Source organism: Pistacia vera, unplaced genomic scaffold (assembly GCF_008641045.1).
Source record: "Pistacia vera cultivar Batoury unplaced genomic scaffold, PisVer_v2 Contig446, whole genome shotgun sequence".
NCBI lineage: Eukaryota > Viridiplantae > Streptophyta > Magnoliopsida > Sapindales > Anacardiaceae > Pistacia > Pistacia vera.
This window is the reverse complement of record NW_022196275.1, coordinates 217,222-240,768: the sequence shown is the minus strand read 5'-3', so window position 1 is coordinate 240,768 and position 23,547 is coordinate 217,222. Positions and strand designations below refer to the sequence as shown.

The following is a 23,547-nucleotide window of genomic DNA, read 5'->3' as shown; positions in this document are numbered from 1 at the left end:
CTACACATTGCTAATTTTTTGGAGATTTGTGATACTTTCAAGTCAAACGAAGTGTCAAATGATGCCATCGGATTGAGACTATTCCCATTTTCATTGAAGGATAAAGCTAAGGGATGGTTAATAGCATTACCAACAGGAACGATTACAACATGGAACGATTTAACACAGAAGTTCCTGACCAAATTCTTTCCTCCAGCAAAATCGGCAAAGCTGAGAAATGATATCACATCGTTTCTACAGGAAGAGTCGGAATCATTGTATGAGGCTTGGGAGAGATACAAAGAATTACTAAGAAGGTTTCCACATCATGGCTTGCCAGTTTGGATGCAAGTCCAAACATTTTATAACAGATTGATGGTGAATGTGCAAACTATGGTGGATGCAGCATTGGGAGGAGCACTGCAAAAATAAGAGTTCGGAAGAAGCTCACGAGTTGCTTGAAGTTCAGGCAAGTAACAATTATCAAAGATGTAATGAGAGGGTGCAACCGAAGAAATCTATGGGTCTTCATGAAGTTGATGCATATACAACCATTTCAGCCTAACTCATAGTACTTCAGAAACAGTTGGGAAATATGCAGGTAAACTCTATTCAAGCTCCTCAACTAACTTGTGATTTTTGTGCAGGTAGTCACGTGAGCAGTGAGTGTCAAGTGGGGAACACATTTGCTTCATCATCGTCATCATTGGAGCAAGTTAACAACTTGGCAGGAAATCAGAGGCAACCAAACAATCCTTATTCCAACACATATAATCTGGGTTGGAGGAATCATCCAAATCTCTCTTAGGGCAATCAAAACCAACAAAACAATCAATGGAACCAAAGAGCATTGCCAACTAACCAAACAGGGGTGAAGAATCAACCAGGAGACCCAAGAGTGACAAAATTGGAGGACATGTTTGGGAAGTTTATGCAAGAGACCACAGGTTTTATGAATAAGACAAGAACAAATTTCAAAAATCAAGGGGCGTCCATTCAGAATCTGGAGGTACAGATGGGGCAATTGCCTAAAAAGCTAAATGAGAGACCACAGGGGTCTTTACCAAGCAACACAGTGACTAACCCACGTGAGCAAGCAAATGCAATAATTTTGAGGAGTGGGATAGTTTTGGAAAAGTGGAGCAAGCAGGGAAAGAAGAAAAGCCACCAAATGAAAATGAGGAATATGATGAGGAAGTAGATAAAGAGATCGTAGCTGAAGAGAAACCCTTTAGTTCTAGGGAAGAAGTACAGAAACGGGAAGAGAGGCAAAGACAAAGGAAAGAGAAATTTCCATTTCCCGAGATACCACCAGAATTGGCACATCACACCCCTCCTATGCCATTTCCTCAGAGACTGAAGAAAAAGAATCAGGATAAGCAGTTTTCCAAATTCATTGAAATATTTAGAAAATTGCATATTAACATTCCTTTTGCAGATGCCGAGCTACGCGAAATTTCTCAAGGAGATTTTATCAAACAAAAAGAAGTTAAAGGATGAGGAAACAGTGATGCTCACGGAGGAGTGCAGCGCCATTCTCCAGAAGAAGATACCCCTGAAACTCAAAGATCCAGAGAGTTTTACTATTCCTTGCATTATAGTAGATATTACTTTTGATCAAGTTTTATGTGATTTAGGTGCTAGCATCAATTTAATGCCTTTTTCTGTTTTCAGAAATTGGGAATTGGTGAAGTGAAGTCAACGACCATGTCGTTGCAACTTGCAGATAGGTCCATAAAACATCCACGGGGTATAATTGAAGATGTGCTGGTGAAGGTGGACAAGATTATCTTTCTGGCAGATTTTGTTGTATTGGACATAGAGGAGGATAAGGAAATGCCTCTTATTTTGGGCCGACCATTTTTGGCCACGGGAAGAGCACTCATTGATGTGCAAGAAGGAAAGTTGCTATTAAGAGTTCAAGATGAAACAGTAACGTTCAATGTGTTTGAAGCTATGAAGTTTCCATCTGAGTCAAATTCATGCTTTAGTGTTGATGTTGTGGATAAACTAGTAGCGGAGGTCATTTAAGAGAACACTCCACAACTACCTCTAGAAGCGTGTATTGCCCAATCAATAATAATAGAGGTAGATGAGTCGGCAAAGAATGAATGTGCTAGATTGTTGGAAGTACTTCAGCCGATTGATGAGAACCAAGATCTTGAATTTGAGGAATTTGATTTTGAGAAAGAGAAGGCAAAGGAAAGAAAGAAAGAACCTCCAAAGCTTGAATTGAAGCCTTTACCTTCCTACCACAAATATGTGTATCTTGGGGAATCGAAAACATTCCCAGTAATCATCAGTTCAAAGTTGAGCAATTTGGAAGAAGAGCAATTGATTCGGGTTTTGAGATAACATCGATTAGCAATTGGATGGACTATTTCGAATATTAGAGGCATCTCTCCATCTTTTTGCATGCATAAGATACTCATAGAGGATGATATCAAGCCTAGAGTTCAACCACAACGAAGATTGAATCCTTCGATGAAGGAAATGGTGAGAAAGGAGGTGGTGAAACTTCTAGATGTGGGAATAATTTATCCCATTTTTGATAGTCCATGGGTGAGTCCAGTGTAAGTGGTTCCAAAGAAGGGAGGTATCACAATGATAAAGAATAAGAGTAATGAATTGATACCAACTAGGACGGTCACAGGCTGGAGAGTGTGCATTGACTACCGAAAATTAAATGAAGCGACAAGGAAGGATCATTTTCCACTTCCTTTCATTGATTAGATGTTGTAGAGATTGGTAGGGCATGCTTATTACTATTTCTTGGATGGTTATTCAGGATACAATCAGATTGCCATCGCTCCTGAGGATCAAAAGAAGACGACCGTCACTTGTCCCTATGGTACCTTTGCTTACCGAAAGATGCCCTTTGGGTTGGGTAATGCACCGCCACATTTCAGAGATGCATGATGTCGATCTTTGGAGATACGGTGGAGTAGTTTATAGAAGTATTCATGGATGACTTCTCTGTTTTTGGTTTGTCCTTTGATAATTGCTTATCTAATCTCTCTTTTGTTTTGCAGCGATGTCAAGAGATGAACTTGGTGCTCAATTGGGAGAAGTGCCACTTCATGGTCCAAGAAGGGATAGTGCTGGGTCATAAAATCTCAAAAGATGGCATAGAAGTGGATCGACCAAAGATAGACATGATTGAGAAGCTGCCACCACCCTCCAATGTTAAAGCAGTTTGAAGTTTATTAGGGCATAAAGGGTTTTATAGATGGTTCATCAAGGATTTTTCTAAGATCTCTAAACCCCTTTGCAATTTATTGATTAAAGATGTTGCTTTTGATTTTAATGATGAATGCATGCGTGCCTTTCAAACTCTAAAAAAGTTATTAGTGTCTACACATATTATTGTAGTTCTCGATTGGGGACTACCATTTGAATTGATGTGTGATGCTAGTGACTTTGCATTAGGAGTAGTGTTAGGACAGAGGAAAAACAAAGTGTTGCATGTAATACAATATGCTAGCAAAACACTCGCTGATGCACAATTAAATTACACTGCCACTGAAAAAGAATTGTTGGCTGTGGTTTTTGCTTTTGATAAATTTCGTTCATATTTGCTAGGTGCCAAGGTGATAGTCTACACGGACCATTCAACACTCAAGTGTTAAAGTAGATGCCCTAGAGCCAATCAATTATTGTAGAATTGACTCTTTGTAATAATGTTCATTAATCAATAAAATGCATTTTATTCTATATCGCGTAATCATTATTATTGCAGTATGTATTGATATATGTCCTTAGAATGGTAGAATTATGACGAGGGTATCAAGTGTTTCAAATCTTGACAGTGAGAACCCTATGAGCACATATGGTGGCCATTCTAGAAACATCCGTAGCCCCAGTATTATTCTGAAGTAAGGGCACAGATAATACGGTAAGGCTATCATAGTGTTGAACGACCCTATCGAAAGGCAGTGACTGATCTCACTTGTCAAGGTTGTTTGGTGACAACCTGGTGCAACACATGGGTGCTTGCTGTAGGCAAATATACCGCAGCAAGCTCACTGGGCAGACCCACTAGAGGATTCCATATGGATGATAACCCCAGTGTCTATGGAACAAATCCTCTAACGAATGGTGGTGCATGTGATCCTTAGACTTGAGATCATCGGAGCACCTTGTGCACCGATTTATGCAATTTGACACTAGCCTAACACAGTTCTATTTAGAGCTGTCAATACGATGGTGATTGGCTATATCAAGGAGTGTATCAAGACTATGGTGGATTGACAGAGGATTCATCACTCTCAGGTACGGGAGAAGTTATCTCACGGCACAATTCAGTATATGGCAATGACACTAAAACTGTGGCCACAATGGGATTGAGTTGTTGCTCTATCCAGTTTATAATACAAGTCATTGGTCCAGAAACTGAATACATAATATCGAGAGTAACCAAAGGTTGACACTATTTCTATGCCTTCGTCTCGTCGAGATAACGTATGATGAAAGGATCGAATTGTACGGTAACCATATCGTTGACAGGTAGCTACTTTGCTGAATTCGAATCTATCAGCTAGCCATGATGCCTTGCTAGGGGCCAATCTTGGTTTGTGTATTAGTGAGACGATTAATTGGTGTTACTCGCGATACTATACACTGCCGGTATGATGAGGAGTCTATGGGTCATACACATAGAAGATAATTTAAGACTCAAGAAGAAAGAAGGGTGTTTTCGTCTTTTTAGGTGAAATAGTATTTTGGTAATTTCACAGTGCAATTAAATTTGCTGAGGTCGTAGCCTTTATTTAATTTATTAGAAAAATTAAATTAGTGAAATTACGTTTAAATATATGCTCGCATATATTTAATTAAATCATCATTATTGTTAAATGTTAATATATAGATTAAATATATATTAATTGATTTTAATTGAGATAATGATGAAATAAAAATTAAATATCTAATTGGGAGTGTTTGGTAACATGGGGTGTTTGGGTTGAAGCCCAAGCCTATTCCATAAGGGAATAGGGCTATTAAAAATCACTATAAAAGAAAAAGTGTAGAGATTTTTCTTAAGCATTAGACATTACACTCATTTGATTGAAAAAGGAAAAACCCCACAGCCCCATTTCCTCTCCCACGGCAATATACCATTTTGCCCAATATCAATTCATTTGATTTTTCTTCTTTAATCTTAAAGCTAAGGAGGATCTAGCAAATCCCTCCTTAATTCTTTGTGATTGTCTTCGTGTGGACTTCATTGGTTCGATATTACACTTGGGTCGGTAGCAAAAACGTTCAAAGACAAATTTGGATGAGCCTCCAAACGTGCGTATGTATTTCTAAACTCATGATTAATTTCTGTAGATTTCTATTTTAACATAAACTATAAAATTATACCTTTGATCTTGGTTCAATAGGAACGATCCTTGTTATTATGTTTTTGTTTTCCGCTGCGTATATGGACCATTTCCTAACGGTGGTATCAGAGGCTAGGATACCAAATTTTATAGTTTTTATGTGGATGGTTGATAACATGTATTTGATGATATTATGTTGCCTTAAAATCATGTTTTAAGAAATCTATTAATCGATTAATTTAATTTGTTGATGATTTGCAAGTTTGGCATATTGGTGATGGATTTTTGGTTGAAATCAGTATGTATGATTGATTGAAAATCCGTTTGAAGTGTATATGGTTACTGTATGAATAGATCCAAAGCTACAGATCTGTGGACGCTCGCCACGGCAATATAACCCATCGCTACAGTGAGCGTTCTTCACGCTGATGCTAGTGATGAAACCAACGCTCGCCGCGGTGATATAAAGCATCGCTACAGTGATCGTCCTTTGGACGAGGGCTGTACGAAAACAGCGCTCGCTGCGGTGATATAAGCCATCACAATGACGATGTATGAAATCACCGCGGTGATAGCATGAATGTCAAGTAATCAATGCACGCTGCAGCGATCTAACCCATCGCCACAGTGAGCGCACTTCCGAGTGTGAAGGGGTCAAATTGTAAAGTTTCAAGACTTTTGGACCAAACATAGATCTGTAAATTGTGAGGGGGTAAATGATAATTAACCTACAAATTTCAACAATTGATTGTTTTTGAAATGTATGCTTTGTACTTGTTTGTCTATTGCATGGTGTCCGGTACATAAGCCTTAGACCTAAGGGTAAATGTTTTAAAATTTTTTGGGCATGTATGGTTGTAAATTTATTAAATAGGGCCTGTGTGTCCTGCCTTTCTCCTCTTCTCAATGTACATTTTCTTCTCATCTCATTCCCTTCGAATGTAAATTGAGGTTTCTAAATTTATTGATGTAAAGAATTTGTATAATTATTTTATTGCAAATTTAGAATGATGTTTTTATAATATACTTGAAGACGGAGCAAAGGACGAAGCAACCATACTTGAAGACTCAAGATGTTTATTACAGGACCCCTAGGTGACCCACCAATTCCTCTAGGCTCAAGGAAATCGGTTTTAGTTGGGCCATGTATCGGCACGTATTATATTATGTTTAGAATGCATGCTAAGGTTGAATGTTCAATAACATGCCAAATAATGTCATTCTAACAAAGATAATAATCTGACTAGACAATAAATAAAAACCCTCAATTAAAGTATATTAAGTCACGTATGCCTTCCATCATCATGGTTTTAATCAAACCACTGTTCATCAAAACCTTGTTTACCAAAGCGAAGGGTACACTTCTACCAGTGGGAGGTTAAAGGGCATTGGAGTTTTCCTTAATGATGATGGGTCAACTTAAAATGACGGTTTTACTTGTTCGCCAAAGCAAAGGTTGATAAATGCGTCATAAGCATAGTAGAGCAGTACACATATTGTGTGTACGTGATGACATGCAGTGTCCATTCTACTGATACTGAGAATCACACTTAAGGACAATGGTTGGAGCCATTAGATTGTGTGATTGCTTGTTGGTTTCTTCACATTTGATGTTGATAATGGGAGCTATCAACTGGTGTGGAGTAAGTTTGTTGGCCTACCTAATCAGCTTATTTTGGCTTGTTCGCCAAAGCGAAGGTTTGAAATGGTCAGGATGGGATCTCGGTCCACTAGGAAAGTCAACGGGCTTTCCCGAGTTAATAGTGAGGGCTATTGGCTTGAGTAAAATAGTGGGAGCATCATTTAATAAAAGACCATATTAAATAATAATGAACTTTATAATAACTTTATCTTTTCTGCAATTGTAAATTCACCAAAATGAGCATTCTAAACCTACGACCGATAATCGAGAAAGAAAAAAGGTTGGATGGATCCAATTTCTCAGACTGGTATCGTAATCTTTAGATTATACTCAAATTAGAAAAATAATTGTATATCCTTGAAAAGCCATACCTGGCTGAGCCTGATCCTGATGCCACTCCGGAAGTAAAGGAGACTTATCAAAAGTTCCTTGATGATGCTAATAGTGTACAATGCTTGATCTTAGCATCAATGACACCTATGCTGCAAAAGCAACATGAGAATATGGATGCTTCTTCCATTATTCTACAACTCAAGGAGCTTTACGAAACAAATGCTCAACATGAGAGGTACAAGGTGTTGAAAGCACTGTTTGGGAGTCGTTTGACTGAGGGAGCCCAAGTTGGTCCTCATGTGCTCAAGATGATCGAGCACATAGAGAGGCTTGAGACTTTGGGATGTGGCTTGGATGCAGAATTACAAATGGATTTAATTCTGCAATCCTTGCCTGACTCTTATGCTCCGTTCATAATGAATTTCAATATGAACACGATGGAGAAAACCCTATCAGAACTTCTGAATATGTTGAGGACTACAGAGCAGGACTTGAAAAAAGCCAAGCCTGTTTTACTGGTTGCTACCAGTAAAACAAAAGGTAACGGCAAGGGTAAGGCCAAGGCCAAACCCAAGCCTAAGCCCAAAGGACAGGTTGCTCTTGGGCATGAGAGTGGCATAGGGAAAGACAAAGTAGTCTGCTTCTTTTGTGGCAAGCCTAGCCATTGGAGGAAACACTGCAAGGCTTTCTTCACAAGCAAGAAGAAATCAGAGGCTATGACTTCAGGTATTTTTATGATTGAGATTAATTTCTCTCCCTCAACATCTTGGGTCATTGACACAGGATGTGGTACTCACATTTGTACTGATGTGTAGGGACTAAGGTAGAGTAGAGTGCTCGCCAAGGGAGAGGTGGACATACGAGTTGGAAATGGAGCACATGTGGCTGCATTGGCCATAGGTACTTACTGTTTATCTTTGCCTACGGGCTTGTTATTGGAACTACATAACTGTTATTTCAGTATCTGCTATTTCTAGAAATATTATTTCAGTATCTGCTTTGGATAATATAGGGTATCATTTTGAGATATCTAATGGATTGTTGTCCTTTAATTTGAATAGTATTCTATTTGGAATTACAAGGTTATATAATGGATTATATATTCTTGATTTAAACAATAAATATATTCCTAATATTGAAACCAAGAAAGCTAAACATAGCGATCAAAACCAGACATATCTCTGGCACTATAGATTGTGTCATGTTAATAAGACCTGCATTGCAAAACTTCAAAGGGATGGAGTTTTGGACCCTTTTGACTTTCAGTCATTTTAGGTATGCGAGTCATGCCTGTTAGGCAAGATGACCAAGTCTCATTTCACAGGACAAGGTGAAAGGGCTACTAAGCTGTTAGGCATCATCCATAGTGATATATGTGGTCCACTAATAGTTGAGGCTAGAGGTGGATATTCATACTTCATCACATTTACTGATGATTTTAGTAGATATGGTTATGTCTACCTTATGAGACATAAATATGAAGCCTTTGATAAATTCAAGGAATTCAGGAATGAAGTACAGCATATGTTAGGCAAAAGTATTAAAGCTCTTCGGTTGGATCGAAGAGTTGAATACTTAAGCTCAAGGTTTTCAGAGTACCTGAAGGAAATTGGGATAGTATCACAACTCACCCCTCCTTATACACCCCAACACAATGGAGTGTCTGAAAGAAGGAACAGGACCTTACTTGACATGGTTAGGTCCATGATGAGTTTTAGTGATTTACCTACATCGTTCTGGGGTTATGCCTTAGAGATTGCGACTCGCATTTTGAATCGTGTGCCGTCAAAGTCTGTAGATAAGACTCCATATGAACTATGGAGTGGGCAAAAGCCCAACTTGTCTTATCTAAGGATTTGGGGTTGTGAAGCTTATGTTAAGAAATTGACTTCGAACAAGTTGGGCCCAAAATCGTGTAAATGTATATTTGTGGGGTATCCAAAGGAGACCAAATGATACTATTTCTGCCACCCAGAAGCGCAAAATTTTTGTTGCTCGATCTGGTGCCTTCCTAAAAAAGGAATATTTTCTAAGAAGTACTAGAGGGAAAAAAGTAGAACTCGATGAAGTTATAGAACCACAACATATACTAGACAAAGGACAGGATGATGTGCCATAGGAATTGGTTGAGCATCATGAGGAGGTTACTCCACAACTTATGGATCAAAGTGAACCACCTCAGGTAGCACAGGAGCTACGTAGATCTGGGAGAGTATGCCATGAGCCCGAGAGATATGATTATCTCGTGACTCAACATGGTGATGTACTAGTCTACCAAGACGATGAACCCAGAACCTACAAAGACGTTATATCGGATCCAAATTCCATTAAATGGTTAGAAGCCATGAAATCTGAGATGGACTCCATGTACCAGAACCAAGTGTGGTCTCTAGTGGAACCACATGAAGGGGTAAAACTCATAGGGTGTAAATGGGTCTTCAAGAAGAAGACTGACATGGATGGCAACGTGCATACATATAAAGCACGACTAGTTGCCAAAGGGTTTCAAACAAATTCATGGGATTGACTATGAAGAAACCTTTTCGCCAGTTGCCATGATTAAATCCATCCGGATTGTGCTTGCAATTGCTGCATATCATGACTATGAGATTTGGCAAATGGATGTCAAAACTGCTTTCCTGAACGGAAACCTTGAGGAGGATGTGTATATGACACAACCTAATGGTTTTGTTCTTGATAGTCAAGTTAATAAGGTATACAAGTTGTAGAGATCCATTTATGGACTCAAGCAAGCTTTAAGGAGCTGGAACATTCGTTTTGATGAAACCGTAAAAGAATTCAGTTTTATCAAGAACGAAGATGAGCCCTGTGTTTACAAGAAAGTGAGTGGGAATGCAGTAGTATTCCTAGTGTTGTATGTCGATAAGGGTCCATATACGCAGCGGAAAACAAAAACATAATAACAAAGGATCGTTCCCATTGAGCCAAGATCTGGGTACAAAAATCATAGTTTATACAAAATAATCAAATCTGTAGGAAAATCTATTCAAGGTTTAAGAATCATACCCACATTGGAGGCTCCACCAATATTGTCTCTGAATGCGTTTGCTACCGATCCAAGTGTATGATCGAACCGCAGAAGTCCACACGAAGACAATCACAAGGAGCTAAGGAGGGATTTGCTAGATCCTTCTTAGCCTTAAGAAACAAAGAAGAAGAAATCAAAAGAATTTGATTTTGGCCAACAACCAAAAAGTAGCGTGAGAGTGTTTTTCAAGGGGCTGTGTCTTTTCCTTTCCCAATGAAAATGAAATAATGAACTGACTTAACTTTTCTATCAATTTAACTTTTCATTTATAGTAAAGTTTAATTGCCCTATTCCCATATGGAATAGGCTTGGGCTCCAACCCAAACACCCCTTGTTTCCAAACAATCCAAATTATATATCTATTTTAATTTCATCATTATCTCAATTAAAATCAATTAATATATTAACATTTAACAATAATGACAATTTATTTAAATATATGCGAACACATATTTAAATGTAATTTCACTTATTTAATTTTTCTAACAAATTAAATAAAGGTTATGACCTCAGCAAATTTAATTGCATTGTGAAATTACCAAAATACCCTTTCACCCCAAAAAAAGACGAAAACGTCATTCTTTCTTCCTGAGTCTTAAATTATCTTCTATGTGTGTGACCCATAGGCTCCTCATCATACCGGCAGTGTATAGTATCGCAATTAACACCAATTAATCGTCTCACTAATACACAAAACAAGATTGGCCCCTAGCAAGGCATCATGGTCACCTAATAGATTTGGATTCAGCAAAGTAGCTACATGTCAATGATATGGTTACTGTACAATTCGATCATTTCATCAAACGTTTTCTCGATGAGACAAAGGCATAGAAATAGTGTCAACCTTTGGTTACTCTCGATATTATTTATTCAGTTTCTGGACCAATAACCCATATTATAATCCGGATAGAGCAACAACTCAATCCCACTGTGGCCACAGTTTTAGTGTCATTGCCATATACTGAATTGTGCCGTGAGATAACTTCTCTCGTACCTAGGAGTGATGAATCCTCTGTCAATCCACCAATCTTGATACACTCCTCGATGCAGCCAATCACCACCATATTGATAGCTTTGAATAGAACTGTGTTAGGCTAGTGCCAAACTGCACCAATCGGTGCACAAGGCGCTCTGGTGATCCTAAGTCTAAGGATCACGTGTACCACCATTCGTTAGAGGATTTGTTCCATAGACACTAGGGTTACCATCCATATGGAATCCTCTGGTGGGTCAGTCCAATGAACTTGCTGTAGTGTATTTGCCTACAGCAAGCACCCATGTGTTGCACCAGGTTGTCACCAAACAACCTTGACAAGTGAGATCAGCCACTACCTTTCGACAGGGTCGTTCAACACTATGATAGCCTTACCGTATTATCTATGCCCTTACTTCAGAATAATACTGGGGCTACGGACGTTTCTAGAATGGCCACCATATGTGCTCATAGGGTTCTCACTATCAAGATTTGAAACACTTGATACCCTCGTCAGGGTTCTACCATTCTAAGGACATATATTAATCGATATTGCAATAATAATGATTTACACGATATAGAATAAAATGCCTTTTATTAATTAATGAACATTATTACAAAGAGTCAATTCTACAATAATTGATTGGCTCTAGGGCATCTACTCTAACATACTTCTAATCGGGAATGATATACCGAACTTGCAGTCGGTAAAGACTTGGTTATCCAAGTGCTTCTCCAAGAAGGACTTAGGGAAAGCAACCTACATCCTTGGAATATAGATCTATCGTGATAGATCGCATAAGTTGCTTGGCCTAAGTTAGAGTGCATATATTGACAAAGTACTGAAAAGATTCAGTATGGAAGAATCCAAGAAGGGCTTTCTTCTGATGCACATGGTGTTTATCTCTCTAAGGAATTGTGTCCTAGAACATAAGATGAGAGAGATAAGATGAAGAGGATCCAATATGCATCAACAATTGGATCCATCATGTATGCCATGCTATGTACTCGGATTGATGTCTCATGTGCTTTGAGCACTTGTAGTAGATATCAATCGAATCCAGGTGAGCATCACTGGATGGCTGTCAAGAATATTCTTAAGTACCTGAAAAGGACTAAGGATATGTTCTTGGTTTATGGAAGGGAAGATGAGCTCACTGTAAGAGGATACAGTGATGCTAGTTTCCAAACGGACAAAGATGATTATTGATCGCAATCAGGGTTTGTATTTTGTCTCAATGGCGGTGTAGTGAGTTGGAAAAGCTCCAAGCAAAGCACTGTAGCGGATTCTACAATGAAGGCTGAGTATATTGCATTGTCAGATGTGGCCAAGGAGACAATCTGGATTAAGAAGTTCATCACTGAACTTGGTGTGGTTCCCACGATTGTTGATCCTATAGATATCTATTGTGACAACAATAGAGCAATTGCTCAAGCCAAGGAACCACAGTCTCATCAGAAGTCCAAACACATACTCAGACGATTCCATCTCATCAGAGAGATAGTTGAGAGGAAAGACGTGCAAATTAGTAAAGTGCATACTGACGACAATCTCGCAGATCCACTGATAAAGCCTCTATCGCAGCAGAAGCATGAAAGGCACTTGAGATCATTTGGTATTAAATACATGAATGATTGGCTATATGCAAGTGGGAGATTGTTAGAGTATATGCCCTAGGCCAATCAATTATTGTAGAATTGACTCTTTGTAATAATTTTCATTAATCAATAAAAGGCATTTTATTCTATATCGCATAAATCATTATTATTGCAATATGTATTGATATATGTCCTTAGAATGGTAAAACCGTGACGAGGGTATCAAGTGTTTCAAATCTTGATAGTGAGAACCCTATGAGCACATATGGTGGTCATTCTAGAAACATCCGTAGCCCTAGTATTATTCTAAAGTTAGGGCACAAATAATACGGTAAGGCTATCATAGTGTCAAACGACCCTGTCGAAAGGCAGTGACTGATCTCACTTGTCAAGGTTGTTTGGTGACAACCTAGTGCAACATATGGGTGCTTACTGTAGGCGGATATACCGCAGCAAGTTCACTAGACAGACCTACCAGAGGATTCCATATGGATGGTAACCCCAGTGTCTATGGAACAAATCCTCTAACGAATGGTGGTACATGTGATCCTTAGACTTGGGATCACCGGAGCACCTTGTGCACCGATTGGTGCAGTTTGACACTAGCCTAACGCAGCTCTATTCAAAGCTGTCAATATGGTGGTGATTGGCTGCATCGAGGAGTGTATCAAGACTGGTGGATTGACAGAGGATTCATCACTCCCAGGTACGGGAGAATTTATCTCACGGCGCAATTCAGTATATGGCAATGACACTAAAACTGTGGCCACAGTGGGATTGAGTTGTTGCTCTATCCAGTTTATAATATAGGTCATTGGTCCAGAAACTGAATACATAATATTGAGAGTAACTGAAGTTGACATTATTTCTATGCCTTCGTATCGTTGAGATAACATATGATGAAAGGATCAAATTGTACGGTAACCATATCATTGACAGGTAGCTACTTTGCTGAATTCGAATCTATCGGGTGGCCATGATGCCTTGCTAGGGGTCAATCTTGGTTTGTGTATTAGGGAGACGATTAATTGGTGTTAATCGCGATACTATACATTGCCTGTATGATGAGGAGCCTATGGGTCACACACATAGAAGATAATTTAAGACTCAAGAAGAAAGAAGGGTGTTTTCGTCTTTTTGGGTGAAAGGGTATTTTGGTAATTTCACAATGCAATTAAATTTGCTGAGGTCGTAGCCTTTATTTAGTTTATTAGAAAAATTAAATAAATGAAATTACGTTTAAATATATATTCGCATATATTTAATTAAATCATCATTATTGTTAAATGTTAATATATAGATTAAATATATATTAATTGATTTTAATTGAGATAGTGATGAAATAAAAATAAATATCTAATTAGAAGTGTTTGGTAACATGGGGTGTTTGGGTTGAAGACCAAGCATATTCCGTAAGGGAATAGGGCTATTAAAAATCACTATAAAACAAGAAAAAGTGCAGAGATTTTTATTAAGCATTAGACATTACACTCATTTGATTGAAAAATGAAAAGCCCCATAGCCGCATTTCCTCTCCCACAGTAGTATACCATTTTGCCCAAAATCAATTCATTTGATTTTTCTTCTTTAATCTTAAAGCTAAGGAGGATCTAGCAAATCCCTCCTTAGTTCTTTGTGATTGTCTTCGTGTGGACTTCATTGGTTCGATCCTACACTTGGGTCGGTAGCAAAAACGTTCAAAGACAAATTTGGAGGAGCCTCCAAATGTGCGTATGTATTTCTAAACTCATGATTAATTTCTATAGATTTCTATTTTAACATAAACTCTAAAATTGTATGTTTGATCTTGGCTCAATGGGAACAATCCTTGTTATTATGTTTTTGTTTTCCGTTGTGTATATGGACCATTTCCTAACATCAAGCACCTATTAGCAAAGCAAGAAGTGAAACCTCAGCTAATAAGATGGATCCTATTGCTACAAGAGTTTGGGTTGGAGATACGAGATAAGAAAGGGTCAGAAAATGTGGTGGCGGACCATTTGTCAAGGGTTGAATGACCAATTCAGGGAAATGAAGAAGAAACCCAAATCAAAGAAACTTTCCCAGATGAGAAATTGATAAGAATGGAGGAAACACCGTGGTATGCAGATTTTGCAAACTACTTGTCAGCGAGAGTGCTCCCTATTGGCATGACCTTCCAACAAAAGAGGAAGTTTTTCTCATATTTGAAATACTACTTCTGGGAAGAGCCATTCCTTTATAGACACTGTGCTGATCAGATGATATGTAGGTGTGTTCTGGAAGAGGAAATGGAGAGTACTTTAAGGCATTATCATGAGAGGGAAGTAGGTGGCCATTTTGGAGGAGCTAGGACAATAGCCAAGGTTCTTCAATCTAGGTTTTATTGGCCAACCCTTTTTAAGGATTCTTTCTGGATGGTTCAGGAATGCGACCAATGTCAACGTAGTGGTAATATTTCAAAAAGAGATGAGATGTCGTTGAACAACATCGTTGTAGTTTAGCTGTTTGATGTGTGGGGAGTTGACTTCATGGGTCCCTTCCCAAATTCTTTTGGGAACACATACATTTTGGTAGCAGTGGATTACGTATCAAAGTGGGTGGAAGCAGTTGCATTGCCATCTAATGATGCCAGGGTAGTGATTAATTTTGTGAGAAAGAACATTTTCTCAAGATTTGGAGTACTATTGGCAATCATTAGTGATGGAGGATCGCACTTTTGCAATAGGCAATTTGATGCCCTGTTGGGAAACTATGGGATGAAACATAGAGTGGTAACACCTTACCATCCATAGATGAGCTGGCAAGTGGAACTGTCGAACATAGAACTTAAGGGAACTTTAGAAAAGACAATTAATGCATCTAGGAAAGATTGGTCACGAAAATTTGATGATGCATTATGGGCCTACTGAACTACATTTAAGACTTCGATTGGTATATCTCCATTCAGGATGGTCTATGGGAAGACATGTCACTTGCCGGTAGAACTCAAGCATAAGGCCAACTGGGCAGTGAAGCAGCTCAACATGGATTTACGAGTTGCTGGCGAAGAAAGGATGCTGACTTTGAATGAACTCGATGAGTTCCATCTCGAAGCTTATGAGAATGCTAGAATGTACAAGGAAAAGATCAAGAAGTGGCATGACAAGCATATAAGGAAGAAGAACTTTGAAGTGGGTCAGAAAATGTTGTTGTTTAACTCTAGACTTAGGCTTTTCCTAGGAAAACTTAGATCTAGGTGGTCTGAACCCTTCATAGTTACAAGAGTTTACCCATTCGGAGCAGTGGAAGTGTCACATGAAGAAAAAGGCACATTTAAGGTCAATGGCCAGAGGTTGAAGCCATACATCAATGGAGTGATGAGTTTCAAGTCAATTCCCCTCTGGCTTAACATTCCAACATGAGAACTTGAGAGAGTTGAGCTTTCCGACTATAAACAAGCGCTCATTGGGAGGCAACCCAAGTGTTTTCATTTTTTATTGTTTATTTATTATTTTGAAGTTGTTTAGTTTCTTATTATTTTTAGATGAAGTCTAATATGTGTGTTCCTGGGTGTTTCAGGTGAATTATCAAATCAAGGCGAAAAATGGAATTTGTCTAGTTTTCGTCGCGACGAAGCACATTTTTGAAAAATTTGGAATTCGAAAAGTCCCAGACTTCACCACGGCGAAGTATTTATTTTGCCGAGGCAATGTGCCTCTGTATTTTCCCACCGCAGTGAAGAATTTTGGTTCGCTGCGGCGAAGCAAAGTGGGCAAAAATTCACTAAGGAAAATTCGCCTTGGCAAAGATTGTTCTTCGCCGAGGTGATGAGCTTCCGTAATTTTTCACCGCGGCAAAGAATTTGTCTTTGCCGCGGCATCGACTGGGTTTAGTTTTTAGGGTTTTCAAGTGAAGAACTTCGTCGCGGCGAAACCTAGTTTTTATAAATACTTTGCGCGACCCTTCATTTTTTGCAAAACTTCTCAAACACATTTGAGAGAAAAATTTTCCTACTTCAATCTAGAGCCTTCCCAGTGATTTCCCAACAAATTTTCTCGCTCCTTAACCTTTCTAAACACCAAAACAACTCGTTCTAACCAAGATCTTTTCGAAAAATTGAAGAAATTTGTGGTTTCAAGAAATTGGGGATTTTGCAGTCTAGGATGATTTTGGCTAAATTGGTGGCAATTACTCCCTAGTTTAGGTAAGATTTCAAGTTCCCTAAGCTTTTAATCGCAAATTTTTGAGTTCAGATTTGTGGATCTGAAAATATTCATTGTTGGTAGAGTTGTGAAATTTTTGTGATATTGTGCGTTGATTGTGCTTGAGGAAGTGTTGATTTTGCATTATGTGGTATTGAGGAGTGTGGGTTTTGAATTTTGGAGTGTTTGGTTGAGTTTGGAAAAATTGTAGTTTGGGGGTCTAGGTGCGAATTTTGGAAGTGTTGTTTTACTTCAGGATTGATTGTGGTTGTTCATAGGGCGCTTAGGGTTGAATATTTTTTGAGTGAATTGTTGAGTTAATTGGTAGTTTTGGGAAAATGCCACTCAAGGTACCATCAAAGGGTAAAGGAAAAGGAAAGAAAGTGGACAACCAGTTTGTAAATGACAAGGCTCGGACACACTATGAAGGGGCAGCCCAAAGGAAAGATAAAGGATTTATTCCTGAGCATGGATTGACTGCGAGCCAGGCTATGGATTGGAGTCGAGGGAGACGTTGGGAACTATTTATGAGTGCACCTGCACAACCGGTTGAAGAGCCGCTAGTGAGAGAGTTTTATGTCAACCTCCCGGAGTGTGAATCTAGTACTGTGTTTGTGAGGGGTACTGATGTGGCCTTTACCGTGAAGGTCATTAATGAATTCTATAACCTACCTAAAATTGACCGAAATGATTATGCTGATTTTAGGAAGACACAATTTGAGGATGATATCATTCTTCCGGTCATTATAAAATCGAACAACACTTGGGAGGTTTCAAAAAAGGGCAAGAAAAGCATCAAGGGAATTAATTTGACACCGATGGCTCGGTTGTGGCAGTATATTATTAGTGTGAGGATGATGTCGAAAACGCACTATAGTACGGTGACTTATGAGAAGGCATTATTGCTCTATTCCATTGCCACAGGAAAGAGAATGGATGTGGGACAAATTATCCTGAACAACATTCAACATGCAGCCAAACCAGGGTGAGGGAGTTACCCTTTCCCACATCTCATTTCAACTTTATGCACTCGAGCAGGAATCAAGGTACATGATGATGAGCCACTTATCCACGCTGCCCTAATTCTCGACTCAGACTATTATCACAAGCATCTTGAACGTCCAGAAGATGAACAACCTAGCATAGGGAAAAAACAATAGAGAACCACACAAGGCGCTGCCACATCATCCAGTTCCATAGCTACCATGAGGGAAATGATGTAGCAGATGATGGGTCAGATGAGACGTATGGCAAAATGTCAGGATTGGCTGGTAGAGCAGACCCAGATGATGTATGACATGCAGAAGAGTAGCTTCACCAAGCTTAATGTTGACACTGCAGAATTCCAATGGGCTAATTAGGATTCAGATGAGTGGATGGGCTCCGAATCAGAAGAGGACGATGCCGAGGGAGACAAGGAGGTCGAAGAATGAGCACATGACCACCTGTTTTTTTGTTTTTATTTTTCTTTGTTTTTGGTTGTTTTTGTATTTCATTTCGAACATTGAACTCAGTTGATACTTTTTGTTTTGGATTGCTTTAGTTGTTTCATTTTTGTTTTAATTTTGTAGTTGATGTAAAGATGAGATTAGGGTTGTAATATTTTCATATTAGTTAGTGAATTCTTCTAACACAATGGACACCACAGTTTTCAATTGTTTTTACAGATTTTGGTGATGAAAAAGTCAAGGACCGAGTGTGCACACTGTTGAGCGAAACTTCAACTTCACGGATTAATCAGGGAACTATCTCGTACCTTTGTTGATTTTGTTTTTCTATTCCTAATTTGTGCATAATGTGACATTGGGGACAATGTCATCTTTAGTTTGGGGGTGGGAAAAATTTGAGAAATTTTTGAATTTTGTTTAGTTAATTTTATGTTTTTGTTGTGTATGCCAATGATGAATTATATAAATCGATGATGAGAATAGGGTTGTTGGAATTTTATTGTTGAAAAATGTTAACCATTGCTTCAAGTTTGTGTTTACTGACTGAATTTTGATTGAGATTTGTTGAGTGGTTCAACCACCATTTTCATTTATTTCGGCATGCTTAGATTCATTTTGTGTGGTTAAGTAAAGTTTTAAAAATGTTGGTGGACTCTAGAACCTAGTAGAGAAGTGCTTGAGGCAGAATTCTAGGAATAGACACTGTTGAGGAAATGATTTAGGCATTTTTCGGAACGTTTGAGCCTTTCCAGCCAACCCACAAATGAATTTTTCCCTAGTCACCCATTTGACCTTTATGAGATTATCATTGCTTTTTATTTTCTTGCAAACCAAAAATTGTCCAATCCAATTACCCTAAACACATAATCATACCCTTTAGGAGAGCAAACACAAGGAACTTGAAGAGTTGTGTGAATGAATGAAAAAAATAGTTTGGGGGTTGTGAGAAGGGCAAGAAGAATAAGAGAGATAATTAACCTCAATTTTGTTATTTTCCAAAAAAAAAAAAAATTATTTCGAGAATTGCATTACAATAGCAACAATAAGAATTATTCATGGTTGAAGGTTGTTAAATGGTTGACATTTTGAGTGATGGTTGAGAAAGGAAGTGGGAGTTGGATTAAGTCTTAGTGTTTGCTTTAAGGAAACCAAGTTCTCTTGTTTGTTTATCCTTTCCTTTCCTTTGGAGACCACTACCAGAGCCTAACGTTACAAGCTTGCAAAGACCTTTTGATTCTTAGCGATGTCTAATCCTCATTAGTGGAGAGTAGTTCGATATTTAGGCTTATGGGCCACCATTTTATAAACTTTGCATGTCTGCATAAAATAATATGGGAAGTCGGAAGGCGGATTGAAGTAGGGATCACCTACTTGAGGGACCAATAGAGAAAGATAGTCGATGCAACTATAACTTCTTGGAGTGTTGAACATTTTTCTAGTAATAATTTTCCAACAACCTTTGAGACTTGTATAAATTCTAGGTAGTTCGTTGTGTTGAGTTGAGTCTTATGTTTTTATTTTTTTAAATTCTTGTTAATTTTGTTGTTTTACATTTGTTTGGGCATTTGTTGTTTTTCTTTCATTTTGTTTTGTACCTGATGCTCGGGGACAAGCATGTTTTTAGTTTGGGGGTATTTGATAATCCGAGGATTATACTATTTTATTTTGGCTTTTAGGCCGGATTTTAGATACTTCTTAGTTCATTTATGCCTGAATATTCTTTACATTTTGTGTTTCAGGCCAAAATGGACATTTTGAGCAAATAATGAGCGAATTGGAGTTTTTAGACTCAGAAGTAAGCGGATCTCAGAAGTTGGGAGAGTTCTGAAGTAGAGTAAAACACTATGAAGCTTGTTCCCATGGGAGAGCATCGAAGATCGAAGATTCAAGCAAAGAAGCAAGCAGAGGGCAATTCTGTAAATTCAAAATTCTTCATGAAGATTCGCCGCAGCGAAATGAGTTACACACAAGATTTAAGTTTACTTCATCGCCGCGGCGAAGTCTGCAAATTTCAGTTTCTTTAAAACGCACAGTTTCATTTTTTGGCAAAGTCTTAGGTTTTTGGGCAAAGTATAAAAGCAAAACGTTGCCATTTTGAGAGAGAGTTGTGTTTTTCTTAGTCTAGAGTAGCTTTTTTTATCTTCCTTAGTTGAGATTTAACGAATTTTGGGTTGAAAAGTGAGAAGATTTGGGATTGAATCTGGTGGATTCTTCAACTAGGGGAGATCTCTTGTCTTTTCTCTCATTTCAATATGTTAAACTTTGTGTTTATTGTTTTTCTTGTTATGTATTTTGATTTAGCTATGAACTAACCCATTTTGGGTTAGGGTTTTGATGTAATTCAGATTTCCATGGATTAAGTAATTGATTTTTGTTATTTTCATATGCTATTGCATGGTTTGTGTGGTTATTCTGATTTTATTGCTTTTAATTGATAAACATGATAAGATTGAGAAATGAGTCATGTTAAGCTTCTTGGGTAATCACTATTGTGGTATTGAAATCTAGAGATAGATTTGAGAATCAATGAAATCAATCTAGGATTCCATGTGCTTAATGAGCTTAGAACTATTAATCTTCAATTTGTTGGGTGCGAAAGTTTAATAGGGAAAAGTAGGAAAACATAGCCCGAGAAGGTATGTTTTACAATTTAGAGAATTCAATTTACAATCAATGCATGTGAATATGGAAATAGCATAATCTGTAGGTTTAATCCATAGAGTCCGAATGAAGTCAAAACCCTACCCGTTTGTTTAAATTGATATTACCTTGTTTTTAATCTTGCTTTCATAATTTAGCTTTGAATATTTAGCCATTTTTGTTTTAGTTTTAAGTTTAATTTTTCTCCCATTAATCCAAACAATTTCGATTTCTCCAACTTGAAAACAGTAGAAAACTTAGTGCTTAGCAACCAATCCCTGTGGGAATGATACTCACTCATCACTTTATTACTTTGTGCGACTAGTGCACTTGCTGTCATTGCATATTGTAATTACAGTGCATCAACCCCTTCCACGCAATCTGAACAAAGTCAAAAAACCATATGACCGCCAGCCAATTAGAGCTGACAACAGACCATCCAGATTGAGCCAATACAAAGTTCCAGAGTACAACCTTAACATCGAACCAGCCCAAGTCGTGGCAATCATGAAAGGTATGGGACCTACCATTAAGTGGTCGAACAAGCTCAATCCCGAAGCGAGGAGGGACACGACTAAGTGGTGCGAATTCTACGGTGACCATGGTCATAACACCGCGGATTGCATCGCCCTACAATTGGAAGTTGCAGCATTGCTAAAAAGGGGACATCTCCGAGATCTATTGAAGGATAAAGGGAAGAATACAGTCATCCAAAGAAGCTCAAAGGAAATATCTCCACCTCCACGAGAACCTACACCAAAAGGGTTTTGCTAAATTATCTTTGGAGGGTCGGAGATCAATGGGGTCAGCTATTCCTCAGCCAAGCGCTACGCCCAAGCTAACTATCACCCTAAAGTCCAATCTATCCATCTGCCCTCTCGATTGCATACCAACCAGGTAATTCAGTTTGAAGATGACGAGCCAGTCACCCTGGCCACCCCTCTTTACAATGCTCTAGTCATCTTCTTCCAGATCGCTAACATCCTGGTAAAGAGAGTATTCATAGACGGGTGATCCTTAACAAACATTCTCTTCCTTGAAGCAGCGAAGGCCATGAGACTGTATGAAACAAATATCAGTAAACGACAAACCATACTGGTCGGGTTCAGTTCTGATTAGAAATACACCATTGGAGAAATCGCTCTACCAGTTTACACTAGTAGAGTCAATAAGCAATCCATTTTTCTAGTGCCTGACTGTCCTCCACCATACAACGTCATCTTAGGTTGACCCTGGATCCATGACATGCGAGCTGTTCTATCCACCTTCCTCCAAACTATAAGGTTTCCAACGAAGTGGGGAGTAAGGGAAATCAAGGGTGATCTTAAGGCTTCTAGAGATTGCTATAAAAACGCCTTCAAAAGCAAAGGTCATGCTTCATAGCAACTACAATCTCATCCAACCCCTCTAGCCAAGCCAGATCAACCATCTATAAAAGAGTTGGATGAAGTACAGATACACCCAGACGACCTCAAAATGAAGACCTAGATAGGCTCCCACCTTAGGCCCAAAATAAGAGAGAGACTCATAGAATTCCTCAAGCAAAACCAGGATTGTTTTGCCTGGTCCCACGCAGACATGATAGGAGTCAGCCCAGAAGCAATCGTCCACCACCTCAAAATAGATTCGGATCACCCCCAGTGAAACAGAGGCATAGGAAATTTGCGCTAGAGCACAACCGGATCGTCAATGAGGAGATTGATAAATTATTGAATAATGGTCTAATCAGAGAAGTCCACTATCCCGACTGGCTAGAAAATGTTGTGGTCGTAAAGAAAACGAATGAAAAGTGGAGGGTCTACATAGACTTCATGGATTTAAACAAAGCATGCCTTAAGGACTCCTTCCCGCTCCCACATATCGACATGATGGTCGATGCGATAGTAGGCCATGAACTCCTAAGCTTCTTGGATGCCTTCTCAGGGTACAACCAAATTTTGATGCACCCGGACGACCAGAAGAAAACAACCTTCATTACAGAGAGGGGGACCTACTACTACAAGGTGATGCCATTTGGTCTCAAGAACACTAAGGCTACCTATCAACGGCTAGTTAACAGAATGTTCTCCAAACACCTCGAGGACACCATGGAAGTGTACATCAACAAATGCTCGTCAAGTCCCTCATGGCCGGGCAGCACCTCGACCACCTCAGCCAGGCATTCACCATCCTAAAGAAGTATAACATGAAGTTGAATCCAGCCAAATGCTCATTCAGGGTCTCATCAGGGAAATTCTTGGGATACATGGTAACTCAGCGTGGGATAGAAGCTAACCCTGACTAAATCTAAGCAATCAAAGACGTCTAATGCCTCACAGGACGAGTAGGCACCTTGAGCTGCTTCATCTCTAGATCCACCGACAAGTGCCACCATTTCTTCCACACGTTCAAGAAATC

The 23,547-nt window shown here is 38.8% G+C and overlaps 1 non-coding gene across 1 annotated transcript; it reads right to left on the bottom strand.

Annotated features, from left to right (window-relative positions):
- Window positions 1-207: 207 nt before the first annotated feature.
- LOC116144540 lies at window positions 208-314 on the bottom strand. The gene has a single exon (XR_004130269.1). It is a non-coding gene; the product is annotated as a small nucleolar RNA R71 (small nucleolar RNA).
- Between the last annotated feature and the right edge of the window lie 23,233 nt (window positions 315-23,547).